Source organism: Salvelinus namaycush, chromosome 9 (genome assembly GCF_016432855.1).
Source record: "Salvelinus namaycush isolate Seneca chromosome 9, SaNama_1.0, whole genome shotgun sequence".
NCBI lineage: Eukaryota > Metazoa > Chordata > Actinopteri > Salmoniformes > Salmonidae > Salvelinus > Salvelinus namaycush.
Genome location: NC_052315.1, coordinates 9,715,206 through 9,738,623, shown reverse-complemented (window position 1 = coordinate 9,738,623; position 23,418 = coordinate 9,715,206). Strand labels below are relative to the sequence as shown.

Sequence of the window (23,418 nt, the reverse complement as noted above, 5' to 3'; positions counted from 1 at the left end):
GTCGTTCTCCAGCAGAGTGAGTGATGTCCACCCGCTTTTCACTGTTCGATCACTTTCCGGGGGACTGCAAGTTGCGCAGAAGGCCAATTCTCCATCTTCCCTCATCCCCTTACTGGACTAGCACTGGGGGGGTGATCACAATGCCATCTTAACCTATTGGTCAATTTCACAGCCAGTATTTTCTCTCTGAATATCATGGTGCCTCTGGGGTCAAGGTGTTTGGTTTGGCAGCCCACAGCACCTCTGAAATGTTTATTTGTTGTCACATCGGTGTTATAGGGTGGCGCGAGCCTAAGCAGCTGTGTCAACTCTCCCTGTGTGGACAAGCAGGGGTTTGCCAAAAAGGGTACTGAGATAGAGGGGTGGAGGGATGGTAGAGGCGGAGAAGGAGAGAGGGGAATGGTAATAAGGTTAGGGAGAGACAGATGATGCACGAGAGACCGACGTCAGAGCGACAGGCGAGGATGGCGAGGGGGAAAATGAAGAGGTTGCATAGAGAAACAAAGTGAATTAACGCTTAGTATGAGTCAATCTGCTTTTACATCGATCAATCTGGTAGCAAAAGTATCAAAGTGATCAACTAATAAATAAAACAATTTATTGAATAATAATTGCACATTTACCTGTCATAACAGGTAACCATAATAGGTAGCTGAATCCATCCACTTGTATAACAGTCCCCATTGTCTGACTAACTAGAGTCTAAAGGAAGAGGAGCTTTGCGCAGACAGGTGTGGAGGGGACAGGACAGGAGAGGATAGGACAGGGGAGGATAGGAGAGGACAGGAGAGGACAGGAGAGGACAGGATAGGATGGGAGAGGACAGGAGAGGACAGGAGAGGACAGGAGAGGACAGGAGAGGACGGGAGAGGATGGGAGAGGACAGGAGAGGACAGGAGAGGATAGGAGAGGACAGGAGAGGATGGGAGAGGACAGGAGAGGACGGGAGAGGATGGGAGAGGACAGGAGAGGACAAGAGAGGATAGGAGAGGATAGGACAGGAGAGGACGGGACAGGACGGGAGAGGACGGGAGAGGACAGGAGAGGATAGGAGAGGATGGGAGAGGATAGGACAGGAGAGGACGGGACAGGAGAGGATAGGACAGGATGGGAGAGGACGGGAGTGGACGGGGGAGGACAGGAGAGGATAGGAGAGGATGGGAGAGGATAGGACAGGAGAGGACGGGACAGGAGAGGATAGGACAGGATGGGAGAGGACGGGAGTGGACGGGGGAGGACAGGAGAGGATAGGAGAGGATGGGAGAGGACGGGAGTGGACGGGGGAGGACGGGACGGGAGAGGACGGGAGAGGAGAGGAAGGGACAGGAGAGGACGGGAGAGGACAGGAGAGGATAGGAGAGGATGGGAGAGGACGGGAGTGGACGGGGGAGGACGGGACGGGAGAGGACGGGAGAGGAGAGGAAGGGACAGGAGAGGACGGGAGAGGATAGGAGAGGACAGGAAAGGAGAGGATAGGATATGAGAGGATAGGATATGAGAGGATAGGAGAGGACAGGAGAGGACAGGACGGGAGAGGACAGGAGAGGATAGGACAGAGGAGGACGGGAGAGGACAGGAGAGGACAGTAGAGGAGACGACGGGAAAGGATGGGAGAGGAGAGGATAGGTGAGGACAGGAGAGGAGAGGACAGGAAAGGAGAGGACGGGAGTGGACGGGGGTGGACTGGGGAGGACGGGAGGGGAGGGGAGGGGAGGGGAGGGGCGCTGGGGGGATGGAAGCAAGTGTGAGTGAGAGGTCCTGGACAGATTGAGCGCAGGGTGTCAGAGAGGGGAGAGAGGAGGCTGCTCTCAGACCGGTCATAGACAATACTGTATAGACTAGGAGTAACATCATTCCAGCCGCCAGCTCAAAGGACATATCGTGTTTAGGATTTTCACTGACGTCCCCCCACTCCGCGTGGTTCAAATTACGGGGAATAGGTTTATAATTAATGCCTTGATTGTCTACTAATGGCCATGGTACCAGGGCTGTGTAATACACTCTAATTAGCTATTAGAAATGGTTAGGGCTCAGAGTAAACACAGGGACAGTTATCAAAGGAAGATATACGGCTCAATGAAACACAGTCATGGCCAACCAACTCTGAATAATCAGGTTTTAAAACGCCTTTCAACTAATGAGTATTCACAAGAGTAGAGATAATAAATGATTTTCTGTAACCAAAACCAGTCTTTCTTTCCCTATGGTCATTGATCTAACCAGAGTCTTAAGGCCTCAGTAAGACTCTGGCTGTAACCAATAGACAAGCCCTCCAACTGAACTTCTCACAGTCTCAAACGGACTGACATTTCAGAAATATTGTTGCTTTTTTTGTGGAAACTGGTAATTTGCCTTGGAAATGGACAGTTGTAGTTGAATGCTAACATTGACATTTTAGTATACTCAAAGGCAGATCGACAAATGTTTTACCTAGTCAGCTCAGGGATTCGAACCAGCAACCTTTACGGTTACTGGCCCCATGCTCTTAACCGCTAGGCTACCAGCCGCTAACAGTAAAGGTCAACAGATCAGCAGATAAGGCATATCCTTTTCCCTTTTCACTTCTATGAAAGAGAGAAGAGCTGTACTATACTATGGTACGAGTGTGACCCCACTTTCCTCTTTCTTTCAACCCGGTTCACAAACCCAGCGATGCCCCGATCACCAGGAAATCACATCTTAGCTCTCTAATGTCATGCAGGGCTTGGAAGCTGGTACACATGTGAATGCAGGCCCCTGAATCTCAGCAGGTTAAGTGTTTCCATGAAGACTCGACTCACTGTGTATTCTGGAGCCAAACTTACCCAAGTAGTTCGATATCAGTCTCCCATAGCAACATGGGTACAAATCCATCATATAGTTCCTCATCAATCTACATAAAAAGAGCTAGGAATCATCCCAAATGGTACCCTATTCCCTTTATAACTTTTTACCAAGGCTCATAGGGCTCTGGTCAAAAGTAGTGCACTACATAGGGAATAGGGTGCTATTTGGGATGCAAACCCTAGCTGATGGGTCATTATGCTGGACGCCTCATTTAGTCATCATAGGAATGCTTCCTGTTATAGACGGTACCATACACAGATTTTTCATCTGCCCCAAACTATGTGGGCCGGCGTGAGTACAAAATGGCTGTTTGGAAACAATTTCTTGAGTCATTTACATGACTACTTCCTCCCACCAATTTATCGGCTGAGCAAGCTATCCCGTCGTCAGCGCTCGCTCACTCAGCGCTCACTCAGCGCTCGCTCACTAACAGTCCTGCCTTAGTTAGTCACTTCTGGTGTGTACTGTGTACTTAGTGTACGTCTCACCATCCATAAATCAAGTGCTGTGAGAGTTTTAGCTGAGGATAAGGGGGAAAGACGCAAAATAAAAACAAAGTACACTGTGTGTGAATTCATCTACATCCAGAAATGGAAAGGAGAAAATAAATCGGCTCCTATCTTTGATTCAAATTAGGGCCCCTATCCGCAACAGATGAGTCTGGCTGCTAAAAGGCGTCCTGCTTGGCTGTGGAAATGATATGTGTAAACTATGTAATGTGAATGTTTTAGGGAAGCTGTCTTTAATTTGGTACCCTGACGAAGTGCATGAGAAACCTGCCTCTCCTTAGCTGTCTCGTTGAATCATACGGATATAATTTCATCCATTTACGTTTTTCTGCTGTTTGCTGTAGTTGCCACGGGGCGTTTGGAAGTAGGCAGATTAAACGCACATGTTTCCCCGAGCCGCAGCCTGAGCACTCCGCTCCAGCCTCCCTCCACCGAACAGATCCTGAAGTTGTGGCGGTCAGTGGATAAAAAGGCACCTTGTGATAAACAAACACACTTTCAGCACCTATTTTTTTCCAGAATAGAACAATACTGAAAAGTAACCAGTATAATTTTTTAATTCTTGGTTGGTGGTGTGTTGGATTCCCAGATTTGGCCACAAGAAGAACAGTTAACTTTATTAGAAGTTTAGGCAATTACGGAACCTCGATGCATTAGCTAAAACCAATCAAAGCGGAAAACTGGTGGGCCTCGTTAAGGCCCAAAGTACCTATTGCTTTTACAAAAGGCCCTCTCAACATAAATTATAGTGGATTTCATACTAGTTAGCAGCCAAATGTTTTAATCCCATTAGTCAGAAGCTGAGAAGCCTCCCATTAGTCAGAAACTGAGAAGCCTCCCATTCCTCAGAAGCTGAGAAGCCTCCCGTTAGTCAGAAACTGAGAAGCCTCCCATTCCTCAGAAGCTGAGAAGCCTCCCATTAGTTAGAAACTGAGATGCCTCCCATTAGTCAGAAGCTGAGAAGCCTCCCATTAGTCAGAAACTGAGAAGCCTCCCATTAGTCAGAAGCTGAGAAGCCTCCCGTTAGTCAGAAACTGAGAAGCCTCCCATTCCTCAGAAGCTATGAAGCTTCCCATTAGTCAGAAGCTGAGAAGCCTCCCATTAGTCAGAAACTGAGAAGCCTCCCATTCCTCAGAAGCTGTGAAGCCTCCCATTAGTCAGACGCTGAGAAGCCTCCCATTAGTCAGAAACTGAGAAGCCTCCCATTAGTCAGAAGCTGAGAAGCCTCCCATTAGTCACGTGTGCTCCCTCTCCGGCCTCTAGGTCACCAGGCTGCTCGTTATGGCTCACACCTGTCACCATCGTCACTTCCCTGATTACCTTCCCTATATATGTCACTCCCTTTGGTTCCTTCCCCTGGCATCATTGTTTCTGTTTCAGTTTCATGTCTGTGTGCTGTTAGTGTTTCTTGTTTTGTATTACGTTTATTTTACTAAAACACTCACTCCCTGAACTTGCTCCCCAACTCTCAGCGCACATCGTTACAGAATGATACCTCACCTAAGGGAAGCATCAGGGAGCGTTTGTTGTAATTTTTGTTTCGGTGGGAATGACGTCGGGTTCGGGAGCCGCTACAGGCTCTCATGCCTCAGACAGGTCGCCAGGCTCCCCTACCTCCGCCGGTTCGTCAGGCTCTCATGCCTCAGCCATATCACCAGGCTACCCTGCTACAGCCAGCTCGTCAGGCTTACATGCTTTCACCGTATCGCCAGGCTCCCCTGCTTCCACCGGTTCGCCAGGCTCTCATGCCTCAGACAGATTGCCAGGCTCCCCTGCCTCCACTGGTTCGTCAGGCTCTCATGCCTCAGACAGATTGCCAGGCTCCCCTGCCTCCACTGGTTCATCAGGCTTTCATGCCTTCACCAGATCGCCAGGCTCCCCTTCTTCCACCGGCTCGTCAAGCTCTCATGCCTCAGCCGGATCACCAGGCTCCCCTGCCGCAGCCAGTCTGTCAGGTTCCCGCTCATCAGCCGGGGTGACCAGTCCGCTCCTGATCCCCGGGATTGTCCCTTTGGTTGGCGTCCTGCGGCTGGAACGGAACACGCCGGGGAGGGGGTACCGTTACGTATGCTCTCTCTGGCGCACTAGGTCGCCATGCTCCTGCGTCTCAGCCGGACTGACAGGTTTCCCGCGCCTCAACAGAGGTGACCGGTCTGCTCCTGATCCCCAGGATTGTCATTTTGGTCGGCGTCCTGCGGCTGGAGCCGCGCGTCGGGGAGAGGTACTGTCACATTTGCTCCCTCTCCGGCCTCTAGTTCACCAGGCTGCTTGTTAAGGCGCACACCTGTCACCATCGTTATGTGCAGCTGCGCGTCATCAGACTCACCTGAACTCCATCACTTCCCTGATTACCTTCCCTATATATGTCACTCCCTTCGGTTCCTTCCCCAGGCGTCATGGTTTCATTTTCATGTCTGTGTGCTGTTAGTGTTTCTTGTTTTGTATTATGTTCTGTTTATTTTATTAAAACACTCACTCCCTGTACCGTCTCTCAGTGCACATCGTTACAGAAGCTGAGAAGCCTCCAGTCAAACGGGTAGTGGTGGTGAGAGCAGGCCAGAAACAGGACAGTGTTCTGGTGTTCTAAGGTAAACAGGAGGATTCCCCCATGTCAGCAGCAACACTGAAGACTATAGCTGTCGAGAGAAGAACTTTAGAAAGTTATTCCTCACAAAAAGCTAATTGAGGAGGTGAGGCCTTTGCTTACATGACCTCGGGACCTGGTGAACCTCTTGAGAAAACTCTTTGTTTAATCTTTTTCTCCCTCTCTCTTTCTCAAGGATTTCCATCAGAATCCTGTCTGAGATGTTGTCAGCGGCAGCTTTTTTAATCTCCAACGCCACGCAATAAACGGGCGGTTTGTTTCGATCCTCTCCAGCATCTCAGCTAGGCTCTTTCTAATGAGCTCTCTTTTGGAGGTTAGCGATACACTGTGGCCATTTAGGCGACCAACTGTTTGGGCTACTCTGCCAGTCAGGAGTCATTTCCCATGAAGGCCTCAGGTGCGCTGCATCTCCACAGCCCAGTTCTCTGGGCCCATAAGATGTCTGCTGTGATTGACTGCCGGGCCCCTCAGCCATGTCAGAACCCCCCATCACCCCAATGTTTACAGAGCTGCCCAAGCAGTCCTGTGGGATGGTGTCAAACGTGGCTCAGGCCCTGCTCACTCGCTCCCTTCGTGTGCTTATGGAGCCTGTTTACCTTAGAACCAACCATTCAGAGGGGAAAGCCAAACATGTTTAAAGCTATTCATGGGATTAGCGTCTAAACTGTTTTCACAAATAATAATATCAAAGGTGTGTTCAGGAGAAGCTGAAGCTCTGTGGTTTCCACACCTCGGCTGGCACCAGGCCTCCCCACCCATACCTTCCTCCTTGTCCTCCTATTTTACTTCTAGACTCATCCATTTTTCTTAAAAAGAAATAACAAAATTGGTTGTTATTTATTTTCGCTCCTTATAAAATAGCTTTGAAAGCTCTCACATGACATAAAAGTATGCTATACAACTTCAACCCAAGCCAGTCTTGCTTTAGACTTTGCCGACGTCTTCTCAGCAAGCTACTAGACCATGCACAGTAAATGTTCTGAGTCAGTCAGTAAACCAATGTCCTGTAAATAATGTGCCCATGCCCAGCGGTGGTAGTAGGGGCCCCTGGTAGTGCACTATGTAGGAAATAGGCTGCCATTTGGGACACTGGCAGTGACTCACTGCCAGCCGACCTTGTGCGCTAATAGCCGTCTCTACACGATTATCACACCTTTCTCCAGAGACCCATAACTCTAATTTAGCCTTAAATTCGTATTACGCTTAAAAAAGCAATAAAAGACTGATTATTTCCCATCTACATAAATACATACATTTGGCCCGTCAATAAGGGCTGTATTTGTTTTTAAACTCAATCGTTCGGCCCCATATTTCAAGAGTCAGCATGGTACATATCTGTCAGGACTGACATGCCAGTATAGATGGCTTCTTCTCTGGGATTTGATTAAAACTCCACCTCCTCTTTTCAGTCCTATACATTTTGATGACCCTGCCTCTAGAATAATACAGCTCCAGTTTGTATTGTGTGGTCTGACACTTTTAGATGTTTTCCAAGCCCTCAGCAGGCACACTTCTCTGCCCTGTGTTGATGCAGCAGGGTGGGCTGGTCATCATGGACCACGGCATCATGGACCACCCATCTCATGACATGGTGAAATGTAGTGTGCACTACATGTACACTACACCGTACACTACATACCAGATCGTGTGACATTGGTTCTCTGTTTCTGTGGGAAATGTTTCCTTTCCCGCTCTGCATTGCGACTGACTGCCACACTGTGTATGTTTGTGTGTATGTGTGTGTTCATGTGTGTCCCTTCGTAAGTGACATAGAAGATCCTCAAGCACTTACAAACGATCCTGCTATCCAAACATCAACATACAAGAGCAGAAGATTCCTTGGTCTCATCTGACTCACATAGTCATCAGCACAAAAGCTCTAAGCAACCCCATAGAGACTCATGTTTCTGTTGTGATAAGTGGACTGCTTAAAGCGCTTACACACACACACACACACACACACACACACACACACACACACACACACACACACACACACACACACACACACACACACACACACACACACACACACACACACACACACACACACACACACACACACACACACACACACAACTCAGGTCATTCGACCCACCTCTACATGGCAGGCTTAGGTTTCTCCCTTATTAAATGGATCAGGGCCTGTGAGTAGAGAGCCCTGCCTGTCCTAGCTGTGAATATAGGTTCTGTCTGTCCCATCTGTGAGTGAATAAAGGATTGTGTCTGTCCTAGCTGTAAGTGATTATAGGGTTGTGTATAAACTAGCTGTGGATATAGGGTCCTGTCTGTCCTAGCTGTGAATAGAGGGTCCTGTCTGTCCTACTGTAGCTGTGAGTAAATAGAAGCCCCTGTCTGTCCTAGCTGTGAATAGAGGGTCCTGTCTGTCCTACTGTAGCTGTGAGTAAATAGAAGCCCCTGTCTGTCCTAGCTGTGAATAGAGGGTCCTGTCTGTCCTACTGTAGCTGTGAGTAAATAGAAGCCCCTGTCTGTCCTAGCTGTGAATAGAGGGTCCTGTCTGTCCTACTGTAGCTGTGAGTAAATAGAAGCCCCTGTCTGTCCTAGCTGTGAATAGAGGGTCCTGTCTGTCCTACTGTAGCTGTGAGTAAATAGAAGCCCCTGTCTGTCCTAGCTGTGAATAGAGGGTCCTGTCTGTCCTACTGTAGCTGTGAGTAAATAGAAGCCCCTGTCTGTCCTAGCTGTGAATAGAGGCCCCTGTCTGTCCTAACTGTGAATATGGTGTCCTGTCTGTCCTAGCTGTGAATAGAGGTCCCTGTCTGTCCTAGCTGTGAATACAGAGTCTTTCCTAGATGTGAATAGAGGAACCTGTCTGTCCTAGCTGTGAATAGAGGATCCTGTCTATCCTAGATGTGAATAGAGGATCCTGTCTGTCCTAGCTGTGAGTGAATATAAGTCCGTTAATTAACATAAACACATTTAGCATTTCCTAGCTTCCACACATAGCTTACAAGCCACTGACGCAGACCTTTGGAACATCTACATTTTAGAAAGTCAAATAAATCCCATGTAACATAGCCTACACCTTCACAATAAATCCATGTATTTATTTTAGACAGGTCTAAAGAAGCATGATATGAAGAAAATGTAGTCTATTTTAGAAGAACAAAATAGCATACTCTGAGTTGTCCTTATGTGAGGTCCTTATGTGGCTATGCCAAATGGCTGTGGGCTACACGAGTTCATTTTGCAGACAAGATTTTCTTTGAATTCTGTGGCATTATTTTACATTATTTAATAGTATAAAGAATACAATTAAACAAAGCTGAATAAAATAGAAAGGATATTTTCTCCAAATGTTTTGAGGGAGTGCGCACATGCGGTTATTCTGTGTTGAGAGGTTAATAAAGAAATAGGTGCTCCTATATACTTAATTAATTTTATTTAACTTTTATTTAACTAGGCAAGTCAGTTAAGAACAAATTCTTATTTACAATGACGGCCTACCCTGACCAAACCAGGACGACGCTGGGCCAATTGTGCGCCCCCCCTATGGGACTCCAATCATGGCTGGGTGTGATACAGTGATTTAAAGATATTCATTTAACTTTCGTTGTTCTACAAATGTTGCGCTATATGTTTGGATTTTTTATATATTGTAAGGCTGCATGATGCGACTCTAATGATGATTTGAAAAAAGTCATTTGAAAGGCATGAGCTCTGCTTTGTTTTTTGCACAGGCTGTACACACTTCATCAGTCTCTCATTCACAATTTGACAAGCACTTAATAATGCCTCGAATTTCACAGCAGCATCCCTTTTGTTGCCGTAATGCACCCTAAAAAAACATTTTGCGGCCAATGGCCGCTGTGCCCTTGGCCTGGAGTGTTGCGTTGTGCCCTTCTCCCTGAGTGCTGCAGGCTCCGAAGTGCATCTCACTCTCATGGCTCTCCATCTGGTGATAGTCTTTCTCAAAGGCTACAAGTGAAGAAAGACACACAGGGAGGCAACTGTGCGCATCCTTATCCAATTCCAAGGTGCATATTGAAGATATTGGAAGAACTGTACACATTTACTTTTCGTCAGCCAACAAGATGAGTAGGCCTAACGAACAGCAGAAGCACTAGCCTATGTCAAATCTACTATCCCCCATACTACAAAAGTCAACCTATTCTATTCTGTGCAAGAAATAAATATTCCAAACATAGTCTGGGACAGTTGTGGGATGCAAAAGATCCCAAATTAATACAACCTCTAGCATCCAACATTTGGGGGGGGAAATGTTATTGACACAACAGATGTTTAGCTTAAAATGTTAATAAACTATTAGGCTTTTCTTCACATTACCAGCGCAGCAATGCGCACATAGTAGTAGGCTATAAGCACGGAAGTTCCATTAGCAGGAAAATACCATAATCAAAAGTGACTGCAAATGCGATTATGCATGTCATGTTTTAATTATAAAGGTGCATTTTTATGGTGAAAATTATCTTCCTGAACTTGAAACTTAATGTGCTTAATTTTTAGAAGTTATTTGGCCACTTTAGTTGTGATACAAACCTTATCAAAACCTATCGCCACATAGCACTCACTTCTGTCATCATGAAGTGCTTTGAGAGGCTGGTTAAGGACCATATCATCTCTACCTTACCTGACACGCTAGACCCACTTCAATTCTCATACCGCCCCAATAGATCCACAGATGATGCAATCGCAATCTCACTGCACACTGCCTTATCCCATATGGACAAGAGGAATGCCTATGTAAGAATGCTGTTCATTGACTATAGCTCAGCCTTCAACACCATAGTACCCTCCAAAAGTATCATTAAGCTCGGGGCCCTGGGTATGAACCCTGCCCTGTGCAACTGGGTCCTGGACTTCCTGACGGGCCGCCCCCAGGCGGTGAAGGTAGGAAACAACACCTCCACTTTGCTGATTCTCAACACAGGGGCCCCACAAGGGTGCGTGCTTATCCCCCTCCTGTACTGCCTGTTCACCCATGACTGCTTGGCCACGCATGCCTCCAACTCAATCATCAAGTTTGCAGACAACACAACAGTTGTAGGCCTGATTACCAACAATAATCAGACATCCTACAGGGAGGAGGTGAGGACCCTGGCGGAGTGGTGTCAGGCAAAGAACCTCTCCCTCAACAAAACGAAGGAGCTGATCGTGGACGTCAGGAAAAAGCAGAGAGCGCACGCAACTATCCACATCGACGGGACCGCAGTGGAGAAGGTGAAAAACTTAAAGTTCCTCAGCGTACACATTACCGACGATCTGAAAGGGTCCACCCACACAGACAGTGTTGTGAAAAAGGCGCAAGAGCGTCTCTTCAACATCAGGAAGCTGAAGAAATTTGTCTTGGCCCCTAAGACCCTTACAAACTTTTACAGATGCACAATCTTGTCGGTCTTCCCAACGCATCACAGGGGGCACACTGCCTGCCCTCCAGGACACCTACAGCACCCGATGTCACAGGAAGTCCAAAAAGATCATCAAGGATATCAACCACCCGAGCCACGGCCTGTTAACCCCGCTATCATCCAGAAGGTGAGGTCATGACACGTGCATCAAAGCTGGGAGAAGAGACTGACAAACAGCTTCCATCTTAAGGCCATCAGACTGTTAAGTAGCCATCACTAGCCGGCTACCACCTGGTTACTCAACCCTGCACCTTAGAGGCTGCTGCCCTATACACATTGCTAGTCAAAAGTTTGTACACACCCACTCATTCCAGGGTTTTTCTTTATTTTTACTATTTTCTACATTGTAGAAAAATAATGAAGACATCAAAACTATGAAATAGACCGTCCCAGTGCAGAGTGAAGGAAAAGCAGTCAACAAGTGCTCAGCATATGTGGGAACTCCTTCAAGACTGTTGGAAAAGCATTCCAGGTGAAGCTGGTTGAGAGAATGTCAAGAGTGTGCAAAGCTGTCATCAAGGCAAAGGGTGGCTACTTTAAAGAATCTCAAATATAAAATATATTTTGATTTGTTTCACACTTTGTTGGTTACTACATGATTCCATATGTGTTATTTCATAGTTTTGATGTCTTCACTATTATTTTACGATGTAGAAAATAGTAAAATAAATAAAGACCCTTGAATGAGTAGATGTGCCCAAACTTTTGACTGGTCCTCTACATAGACATGGAATCACTGGTCACTTTAATAACGGAACACTAGTCAATTTAATAGTGTTTACATACTGCTTTACTCATCTCATATTTATTTACTGTACTCAATTCTACTGTATTTAAGTCAATGCCAATCCGACATTGCTCATCCTAATATTTAACTCTATTCTTTTACTTTAGATTTGTGTGTATTGTTATGAATTGTTAGATATTACTGCACTGTTTGAGCTAGGAACACAAGCCTTTCACTACACCTGCAATAACATCTGCTAAATATGTGTATGTGTAACGGCTTTCTTCCTGGGATGAAGGAGAGGACCAAAATGCAGCGCAGTTAGTGTTCAACATGTTTAATTTAACGAACTGTGAACACTTACAACAATACAAAACAACAAACGTGAAAACCGAGACAGTCCTATCTGGTGCAGAACACAAACACAGAGACAGGAAACATTCCCCCCACAATCCCCAACACAAAACAAGCCACCTATATATGATTCTCAATCAGGGACAACGATTGACAGCTGCCTCTGATTGAGAACCATATTAGGCTGGACACAGAAACAGACGAACTAGACACACAACATAGAATTCCCACCCAGCTCACGTCCTGACCAACACTAAACAAGCAAAACACATAAGGACTATGGTCAGGACGTGACAGTATGTGACCAATAAAATTTGATTTGATTCGAAAACATATAGGCCTATGGGTTAGGCTACATGAGGTGTGTGACTATGATTCGAAAAGTCGCAAAAAATAGTCGGTTTCTTATAATGGGCATCATTCACAAGTGATAATATATCATTCACAAATTATAGGCTAATATTGTCCCCATCAGACTATTCTTGATTTAATCTTGTCTTTACATATACTAAATAATATATGTGTGACATTTGTTTTGATTTAGAATGGACCATTATCATGCAACTGTCTCGAAACAGGGGCAGCGGGAAAAAATACATTTCATCTATGCACTTAAATAGTGAATGGAAGATGCTTTTCCCGTGGTTAATTTTCATGCCAGGCAAGTATGCTAAACTCCTGTTGTAAAGATAAACAATGTGCTTAATATTAGAAAAGTTGAGAAATAAATATAGTAGACCTAATCTATAGAAAGCTCATGGTCTCCTCCTCTTTTTAGTAGAGGCCATCACTCTGTTTTCTTGGGCAATTGCATAGCCTATAGAAATGTTACACAACATGTGCTCATGGGCCCTAATGAAGTGTTTGATTAGATTTTTGATTACATTTGCATTGATGTCAGAGTGATTAGAAGGACAATAGAGTGCTGAGTACCAGGCAGTTACCAAGTTTGGGAGGCTACTAATGACCATCAGCAGCATCAGAGCTTGGAAAAGCCTAATTACCGTGACTAAACAGTCACGTAGAATTTGACTGCCTTCATGACTTGTGACCTCCGGTGTGGCGGTAATAGGGTTACCGCAACAGCCCTAGCTGTGGGTGAATAGACGGACCTGTCTGTCCTAGCTGTTAATAGAGGGCCCTGTCTGTCCTAGCTGTTAATAGAGGGCCCTGTCTGTCCTAGCTGTTAATAGAGGGCCCTGTCTGTCCTAGCTGTGAATAGAGGGCCCTGTCTGTCCTAGCTGTGAATAGAGGGACCTGTCTGTGTTAGCTGTGAATAGAGGGACCTGTCTGTGTTAGCTGTGAATAGAGGGCCCTGTCTGTCCTAGCTGTGAAAAGAGAGTCCTGTCTGTCCTAGCTATGAGCATAGAGTCCTGTCTGTCCTAGCTGTGAGTGAATAAAGGATCTTGTCTGTCCAAGCTGTGAATAGAGGGCCCTGTCTTTTCTAGCTGTGAATATACTGTAGGGCCCTGTCTGTCCTAGCTGTGAGTGAATAGAAGAGCCCATGTAAGAACGTTGAGACCAGATCAGGACTGAAGTCCCATTAGAAGAATGGTGTCTCTCTCCTTGGGTGTAACCCAACACTCCCCAACCTTCCCCAGTGCACGTGCACACACATACACGCACACACAACGTGTGTGTGTGTGTGTGTGTGTGTGTGTGTGTGTGTGTGTGTGTGTGTGTGTGTGTGTGTGTGTGTGTGTGTGTGTGTGTGTGTTTGTGTGTGCACTTCTCTCGCCCCTGATCGGGTAGGTGGGGCCGGCAGAGGTAGGCGGGGCCAGTAGAGCCCTCAGATTGAGTAATAGGTTAGGGTTAGGGTCCGGGCAGAGCCCTCAGATAGGGTAACAAGTTAGGGTTAGGGGCCGGCAGAGCCCTCAGATAAGGTAACAGGTAAGTGATTGTACAGGAAAGGGCCCTGATGCAATGCTCCTCAGTGGCTCCAAGCCTCACATTGTTGTGGGCCATCCATGGCAGCCATGACTGATATTGATGTCAGGCTGACCATTGCCGCGTGTCACTGTGAATAGTTAAGGCGGATTAACCGAGCGGGATATGTCTACTGTACTTTAGTAGTGTTTACGATACCACTGTTTACTGTGCTGTACTGCACTGTACTACTGTTTAATGTGCTGTACCACTGTTTACTGTACTGTATTGCGCTGTACTAATGTTTACTGTACTGTACCATTATTTACTGTACTGTACCACTGTTTACTGTACTGTACCATTGTTTACTGTACTATACTACTGTTTACTCTAATGTACTGCACTGTACTACTGTTTACTGTACTGTACAGTCGTGGCCAAAAGTTTTGAGAATGACACAAATATAAGTTCTCAAAGTCTGCTGCCTCAGTTTGTATGATGGCGATTCGCATATACTCCAGAATGTTATGAAGAGTGATCAGATGAATTTCAATTAATTGCAAAGTCCCTCTTTGCCATGCAAATGAACTGAATCCCCAAAAAACATTTCCACTGCATTTCAGCCCTGCCACAAAAGGAACAGCTGTCATCATGTCAGTGATTCTCTCGTTAACACAGATGTGAGTGTTGAAGAGGACAAGGCTGGAGATCATTCTGTCATGCTGATTGAGTTCGAATAACAGACTGGAAGCTTCAAAAGGAGGGTGGTGCTTGGAATCATTGTTCTTCCTCTGTCAACCATGGTTATCCCCAAGGAAACATGTGTTGTCATCATTGCTTTGCACAAAAAGGGCTTCACAGGCAAGGATATTACTGCCAGTAAGATTGCACCTAAATCAACCATTTATCAGATCATCAAGAACTTCAAGGAGAGCGGTTCAATTGTTGTGAAGAAGGCTTCAGGGCGCCCAAGAAAGTCCAGCAAGCGCTAGGGCCGTCTCCTAAAGTTGATTCAGCTGCGGGATCACCAGTACAGAGCTTGCTCAGGAATGGCAGCAGGCAGGTGTGAGTGCATCTGCACACACAGTGAGGTGAAGACTTTTGGAGGATGACCTGGTGTCAAGAAGGGCAGCAAAGAAGCCACTTCTCTCCAGGAAAAACATCAAGGACATCCTGATATTCTGCAAAAGGTACAGGGATTGGACTGCTGAGGACTGGGGTATAGTCATTTTCTCTGATGAATACCCTTTCCGATTGTTTGGGGCATCCGGAAAAAAGCTTGTCCGGAGAAGACAAGGTGAGCGCTACCTTCAGTCCTGTGTCATGCCAACAGTAAAGCATCCTGAGACCATTCATGTGTGGGGTTGCTTCTCAGCCAAGGGAGTGGTATCACTCACAATTTTGCCTAAGAACACAGCCATGAATAAAGAATGGTACCAACACATCCTCCAAGAGCAACTTCTCCCAACGATCCAGGAACAGTTTGGTGACGAACAATGCATTTTCCAGCATGATGGAGCACCTTGCCATAAGGCAAAAGTGATAACTAAGTGGCTCGGGGAACAAAACATCGATATTTTGGGTCCATGGCCAGGAAACTCCCCAGACCTTAATCCCATTGAGAACTTGTGGTCAATCCTCAAGAGGCGGGTGGACAAACAAAAACCCACAAATTCTGACAAACTCCAAGCATTGATTATGCAAGAATGGGCTGCCATCAGTCAGGAAGTTAATTGACAGCATGGCAGGGCGGATTGCAGAGGTCTTGAAAAAGAAGGGTCAACACTGCAAATATTGACTCTTTGCATCAACTTCATGTAATTGTCAATAAAAGCCTTTGACAGTTATGAAATGCTTGTAATTATACTCCAGTATTGTGACAAAAATATCTAAAGACACTGAAGCAGCAAATTTTGTGGAAATTAATATTTGTGTCATTCTCAACTTTTGGCCATGACTGTAACACTGTTTACTGTACTGTACCACTGTTTACTGTACTCCACTGTACTATTGTTTACTGTACTGTACCACTGTTTACTGTACCACTGTTAACTGTACTGCACTGTACTACTGTTTACTGCACTGTACCACTGTTTACTATACTGCACTGCACTTATGTTTACTGTACTGTACCACTGTTTACTGTACCACTGTTAACTGTACTGTACTGTACCACTGTTTACTGCACTGTACTGTACCACTGTTTACTGCACTGTACTACTGTTTACTTTACTGTACCACTGTTTACTTTACTGTACCACTGTTTACTGTACTATTTTTTTATATATTTATTTATTTATTTAACCTTTATTTAACTTTAGTTACGAACAAATTCTTATTTTCAATGACGGCCTAGTGGGTTAACTGCCTTTTTCATGGGCAGATTGACAGATTTTTTACCTTGGCAGCTCGGGGATTCGATCTAGCAACTGGCCCAACGCTCTAACAACTAGGCTACCTGCCGCCCCAACTGTAATGTACTACTGTTTACTGTACTGTACCATTGTTTACTGTACTGTACCACAGTTTACTGTACTACTGTTTACTGTACTGTACCACAGTTTACTGTACCACTGTTTACTGTACTGTACCATTGTTTACTGTACTGTTCTACTGTTTACTGTACTGTACCACTGTTTACTGTACTGTACTGTTCTACTGTTTACTGTACTGTACCACTGTTTACTGTACTGTACTGTATTACTGTTTACTGTACTGTTCTACTGTTTACTGTACTGTACCACTGTTTACTGTACTGTAATGTATTACTGTTTACTGTATTGTACTACTGTTTACTGTACTGTACCACTGTTTACTGTACTGTACTGTTCTACTGTTTACTGTACTGTACCACTGTTTACTGTACTGTACTGTATTACTGTTTACTGTACTGTACCAGTGTTTACTGTACCAGTGTTTACTGTACTGTACCAGTGTTTACTGTACCAGTGTTTACTGTACTGTACCAGTGTTTACTGTACTCTACCACTGTTTACTGTACTGTACTACTGTTTACTGTACTGTACCACTGTTTACTGTACTGTACCATTGTTTACTGTACTGTTCTACTGTTTACTGTACTGTACCACTGTTTACTGTACTGTACTGTTCTACTGTTTACTGTACTGTACCACTGTTTACTGTACTGTACTGTATTACTGTTTACTGTATTGTACTACTGTTTACTGTACTGTACCACTGTTTACTGTACTGTACTGTTCTACTGTTTACTGTACTGTACCACTGTTTACTGTACTGTACTGTATTACTGTTTACTGTACTGAACTACTGTTTACTGTACTGTACCAGTGTTTACTGTACTGTACCAGTGTTTACTGTACCAGTGTTTACTGTACTGTACCACTGTTTACTGTACTCTACCACTGTTTACTGTACTGTACTACTGTTTACTGTACTGTACCACTGTTTACTGTACTGTACTACTGTTTACTGTACTGTACTGTACTGTGTTGTATTGTATTTATTATGGATCCCCATTAGCTGCTGCCAAAGCAGCAGCTACTCTTCCTGGGGTCCAGCAAAATTAAGGCAGTTTATACAATTTTAAAACATTACAATACATTCACAGATTTCACAACACACTGTGTGCCCTCAGGCCCCTACTCCACCACTACCACATATCTACATATCTACAGTACTAAATCCATGTGTATGTATAGTGCGTGCGTGTGTGTGTGTGTGTGTGTGTGTGTGTGTGTGTGTGTGTGTGTGTGTGTGTGTGTGTGTGTGTGTGTGTGTGTGTGTCTGTGCCAATGTTTGTGTTGCTTCACAGTCCCTGCTGTTCCATGAGGTGTTTTTTATCTGTTTTTTAAATCAAATGTTACTGCTTGCGTCAGTTACTTGATGTGGAATAGAGTTCCATGTAGTCATGGCTCTATGTAGTACTGTTCTGGACTTGGGGACTGTTAAAACCTGTCTAGGACAGGGGTTCCGCTAGCGGAACTCCGCCCACATTCCACTGAAAAGGCAGAGCGCGAAATTCAAAAAATATTTTTGAGAAATATTTAACTTTCACACATTAACAAGTCCAATACAGCAAATGAAAGATAAACATCTTGTGAATCCAGTCAACATGTCCGATTTTTAAAATGTTTTACAGCGAAAACACCACGTATATTTATGTTAGCTCACCACCAAATACAAAAAAGCACAGACATTTCTTTCACAGCACAGGTAGCTTGCACAAAACCAACCAAACTAACCAAGAACCAACCAAACTAACCAAGAAACAACTTCATCAGATGACAGTCTTATAACATGTTATACAATAAATCTATGTTTTGTTCGAAAAATGTGCATATTTGAGGTATAAATCATAGTTTTACATTGCAGCTACCATCACAGCTACCATCACAAATAGCACCGAAGCAGCCAGAGTAATTATAGAGACCAACGTGAAATACGTAAATACTCATCATAAAACATTTATGAAAAATACATGGTGTACAGCAAATGAAAGACAAACATCTTGTGAATCCAGCCAATATTTCTGATTTTTTAAGTGTTTTACAGCGAAAACACAATATAGCATTATATTAGCTTACTACAATAGCCAACCACACAACAGCATTGATTCAAGGCAACAGTAGCGATAGCGACAAAACCAGCAAAAGATATTAATTATTTCACTAACCTTCATAAACTTCATCAGATGACAGTCCTATAACATCATATTACACAATACATATATGGTTTGTTCGAAAATGTGCATATTTAGAGCTGAAATCCGTGGTTATACATTGTGAAAATGTAGCAACTATTTTCCAGAATCTCCGGATATATTTCTGACACTCACCTATTCTGACCAAATAACTATTCATAAACTTTACTAAAAAATACATGTTGTACAGGAAATTATAGATACACTAGTTCTTAATGCAATCGCCGTGTTAGAATTCTAAAAATAACTTTAGTACGACATGCAGCTTACGTTATAGCGAGAGAGCGCCCAAAATCTGGGCGGAAACTAATAGTAAACATTTTCGACAGAAATAGGAAATAACATCATAAATGGGTTGTAACGGCTTTCCTCTTCCTCTTCATCCGAAGAGGAGGAGCAGGGATTGAACCAAAATGCAGCGGTTTGATACGACATGATTTTTAATAAACAGAACAGAAAACACGACGAACACTTGAATAGATACAAAAACAATAAACGACGTAGACAGACCTGGACGACGAACTCACATGAAACACGAAGAACGCATGAACAGGAAAACTGACTACATAAAACGAACGAACAAACAAAGCCGAAAACAGTCCCGTGTGGCGTAACATACACTGACACAGGAGACAACCACCCACAAACAAACAGTGTGAAAACACCTACCTTAATATGGCTCTCAATCAGAGGAAATGAAAACCACCTGCCTCTAATTGAGAGCCATATCAGGTCACCCTTAACAAACATAGAAACACACAACATAGACTACCCACCCAAACTCACGCCCTGACCGTCAAACACATACAAAAACAACAGAAAACAGGTCAGGAACGTGACAGAACCCCCCCCCCCCTCAAGGTGCGAACTCCGGGCGCACCCCTAAAACTCAAGGGGAGGGTCTGGGTGGGCATCTGTCCGCGGTGGCGGCTCCGGCGGTGGACGAGGACACCACTCCACCACTGTCTTTGTCCCCCTCCTTAGCGTCCTTTGAGTGGCGACCCTCGCCCCCGACCATGGTCCAGGAACCTTCACTAAGGCCCCTCCTACATAGATGAGACAACTCAGGAACGAGAGGTAGCTCAGGACAGAGAGGTAGCTCAGGACAGAGAGGTAGCTAAGGACAGAGAGGTAGCTCAGGACAGAGAGGTAGCTCCGGACAGAGGGACAACTCTGTACTAATGGCAGCTCCGGACTGGGTGGCAGCTCCGGACTGGGTGGCAGCTCCGGACTGGGTGGCAGCTCCTGACTGGCTGGCGGCTCTGGCAGCTCCTGACTGGCTGGCGGCTCTGGCAGCTCCTGACTGACGGACGGCTCTATCGGCTCCTGACTGACGGACGGCTCTAATGGCTCGGGACAGACGGGCGGCTCTAATGGCTCGTGGCAGACGGATGGCTCAGAAGGCGCTGGGCAGACGGATGGCTCAGAAGGCGCTGGGCAGACGGATGGCTCAGAAGGCACTGGGCAGACAGATGGCTCAGAAGGCGCTGGGCAGACGGATGGCTCAGAAGGCGCTGGGCAGACGGATGGCTCAGACGGCGTTGGGCAGACGGATGGCTCAGACGGCGCTGGACAGACAGATGGCTCAGACGGCGCTGGACAGACAGATGGCTCAGACGGCGCTGGGCAGACAGATGGCTCAGACGGCGCTGGGCAGACAGATGGCTCAGACGGCGCTGGGCAGACAGATGGCTCAGACGGCGCTGGGCCGACAGATGGCTCAGACGGCGCTGGGCAGACAGATGGCTCAGACGGCGCTGGGCAGACAGATGGCTCAGACGGCGCTGGGGAGACGGATGGCTCAGATGGCACTGGGCAGACGGATGGTTCTGGCCGGATGAGGCGCACTGTAGGCCTGGTGCGTGGTGCCGGAACTGGAGGCACCGGACTGGAGACACGTACTTCAAGGCTAGTGCGGGGAGCAGGGACAGGGCACACTGACCTCTCGAAGCGCACTATAGGCCTGGTGCGTGGTACCGGAACTGGAGGTATCGGGCTGAGGGCACGCACCTCAGGGCGAGTGCGGGGAGAAGGAACAGTGCGTACAGGGCTCTGGAGACGCACAGGTGGCTTAGTGCGTGGTGCCAGAACTGGAGGCACTGGGCTGGAGACACGCACCATAGGGAGAGTGCGTGGAGGAGGAACAGGGCTCTGGAAACGCACTGGAAGCCTGGTGCGTGGTGTAGGCACTGGTAGTACTAGGCTGGGGCGGGAAGGTGGCGCCGGAAATACCGGACCGTGCAAGCGTACTGGCTCCTTTGAGCACTGAGCCTGCCCAACCTTACCTGGTTGCATGCTCCCCGTAGCCCGTCCAGTGCGGGGAGGTGGAATAACCCGCACTGGGCTGTGTTGGCGAACCGGGGACACCATGCGTAAGGCTGGTGCCATGTACACCGGCCCGAGGAGACGTACTGGAGGCCAGATATGTTGAGCCGGCTTCATGGCACTTGGCTCAATGCTCACTCTAGCCCTACCAGTGCGGGGAGGTGGAATAACCCGCACCGGGCTATGCACACGTACAGGAGACACCGTGCGCTCTACTGCGTAACACGGTGTCTGCCCGTACTCCCGCTCTCCACGGTTAGCCTGGGAAGTGGGCGCAGGTCTCCTACCTGCCCTAGACCCACTACCTCTTAGCCCCCCCCCAAGAAATTTTTGGGTTGTACTTGCGGGCTTTTCGGGCTTCCGTGCTAGACGCGTCCCCTCATAACGCCACTCCTGGGCTGTGGCTGCCTCCTTCTCCTCCCCAGAGCGACGATTAACTCCAACCTTCGCCCATGGTCCTTTTCCTTCTATGATCTCCTCCCAAGACCAGAAATCCTGCTTCGTGCGCTGTCCGTTAACCCGCTGCTTGATCCGGGTTTGGTGGGTGGTTCTGTAACGGCTTTCCTCTTCCAATTCATCCGAAGAGGAGGAGCAGAGATTGAACCAAAATGCAGCGGTTTGATACGACATGATTTTTAATAAACAGAACAGAAAACACGACGAACACTTGAATAGATACAAAAACAATAAACGACGTAGACAGACCTGGACGACGAACTCACATGAAACACGAAGAACGCATGAACAGGAAAACTGACTACATAAAACGAACGAACAAACAAAACCGAAAACAGTCCCGTGTGGCGTAACATACACTGACACAGGAGACAACCACCCACAAACAAACAGTGTGAAAACACCTACCTTAATATGGCTCTCAATCAGAGGAAATGAAAACCACCTGCCTCTAATTGAGAGCCATATCAGGTCACCCTTAACAAACATAGAAACACACAACATAGACTACCCACCCAAACTCACGCCCTGACCGTCAAACACATACAAAAACAACAGAAAACAGGTCAGGAACGTGACATGGGTCCTACTTTTGGTGAGCTTCCATCAGAATCTTGTACAAGGGGTCCTTTGTCCAGAACAATCGTTGTTTGGATTTAGAATGTCCTCTTCGTCTGTTGATTTAGCAACCAAAACTTGCCAAGTGGCGCGAAGCTGTCCATCGTCACCAAACGCAGAGAACGGAACACGCCAAAACTCCCGAAAAAATTTCAATAATCTGATAAAACTATATTGAAAAAACATACTTTACGATGATATTATCACATTTATCAAATAAAATCAAAGCCGGAGATATTAGCCGTCTATAAGGAAAGCTTTTCAGAAGCCAAAGCTGATGTCCTTCCCGCGTCTTCCTGAACAAAGGAAATTGGGGTCATGTCATTCCAAGACCTCTCTTTTGACCATAGATATACCTAGGATCCCCATTTCACCTCTCACTGCCTATTGACATCTAGTGGAAGGCGTATGAAGTGCATGTATAGTCATAAATTTCAAGCAAATTGATAGGGAGGCCCTGGAACAGAGACTCGATTTCAGATTTTTCACTTTCTGACAGGAAGTTTAGGGCAAAATGAGTTCTGTTTTACTCACAGATATAATTCAAACGGTTTTAGAAACTTGAGAGTGTTTTCTATACAATAGTAATAATAATATGCATATTGTACGAGCAAGAATAGAGTACGAGGCCGTTTAAATTGGGCACGATTTTTCCCCAAAGTGAAAATAGCGCCCTCTATCCTCAACAGGTTTTAAGAGACCTCTTGTGGCATGTCTGTACCATGGTTTACTGTACTGTAGTGGTGCTGTTTACTGTACTGTACCACAGTTTACTGTACTACTGTTTACTGTACTGTACTACTGTTTACTGTACTGTACCGTTGTTTACTGTACTACTGTTTACTGTACTATAATGTACTGTACTGTACCACTGTTTACTGTACTGCACCACTGTTTACTGTACTGTACCATTGTTTACTGTACTGTACTGTACCACTGTTTACTGTACTGTACCACTGTTTACTGTACTGTACCACTGTTTACTGTACTGTACTGTACCACTGTTTACTGTACTGTACCACGGTTTACTGTACTGTACTATACCACTGTTTACTGTACTGTAC

General features: G+C 45.9%; 1 protein-coding gene across 1 annotated transcript in view; it reads left to right on the top strand.

Moving 5' to 3' along the window:
* LOC120053824 (zinc finger protein GLIS1) overlaps positions 1–23,418 on the top strand; it is a 162,536-nt gene that overhangs the window by 88,129 nt on the left and 50,989 nt on the right. The window lies entirely within an intron of this gene.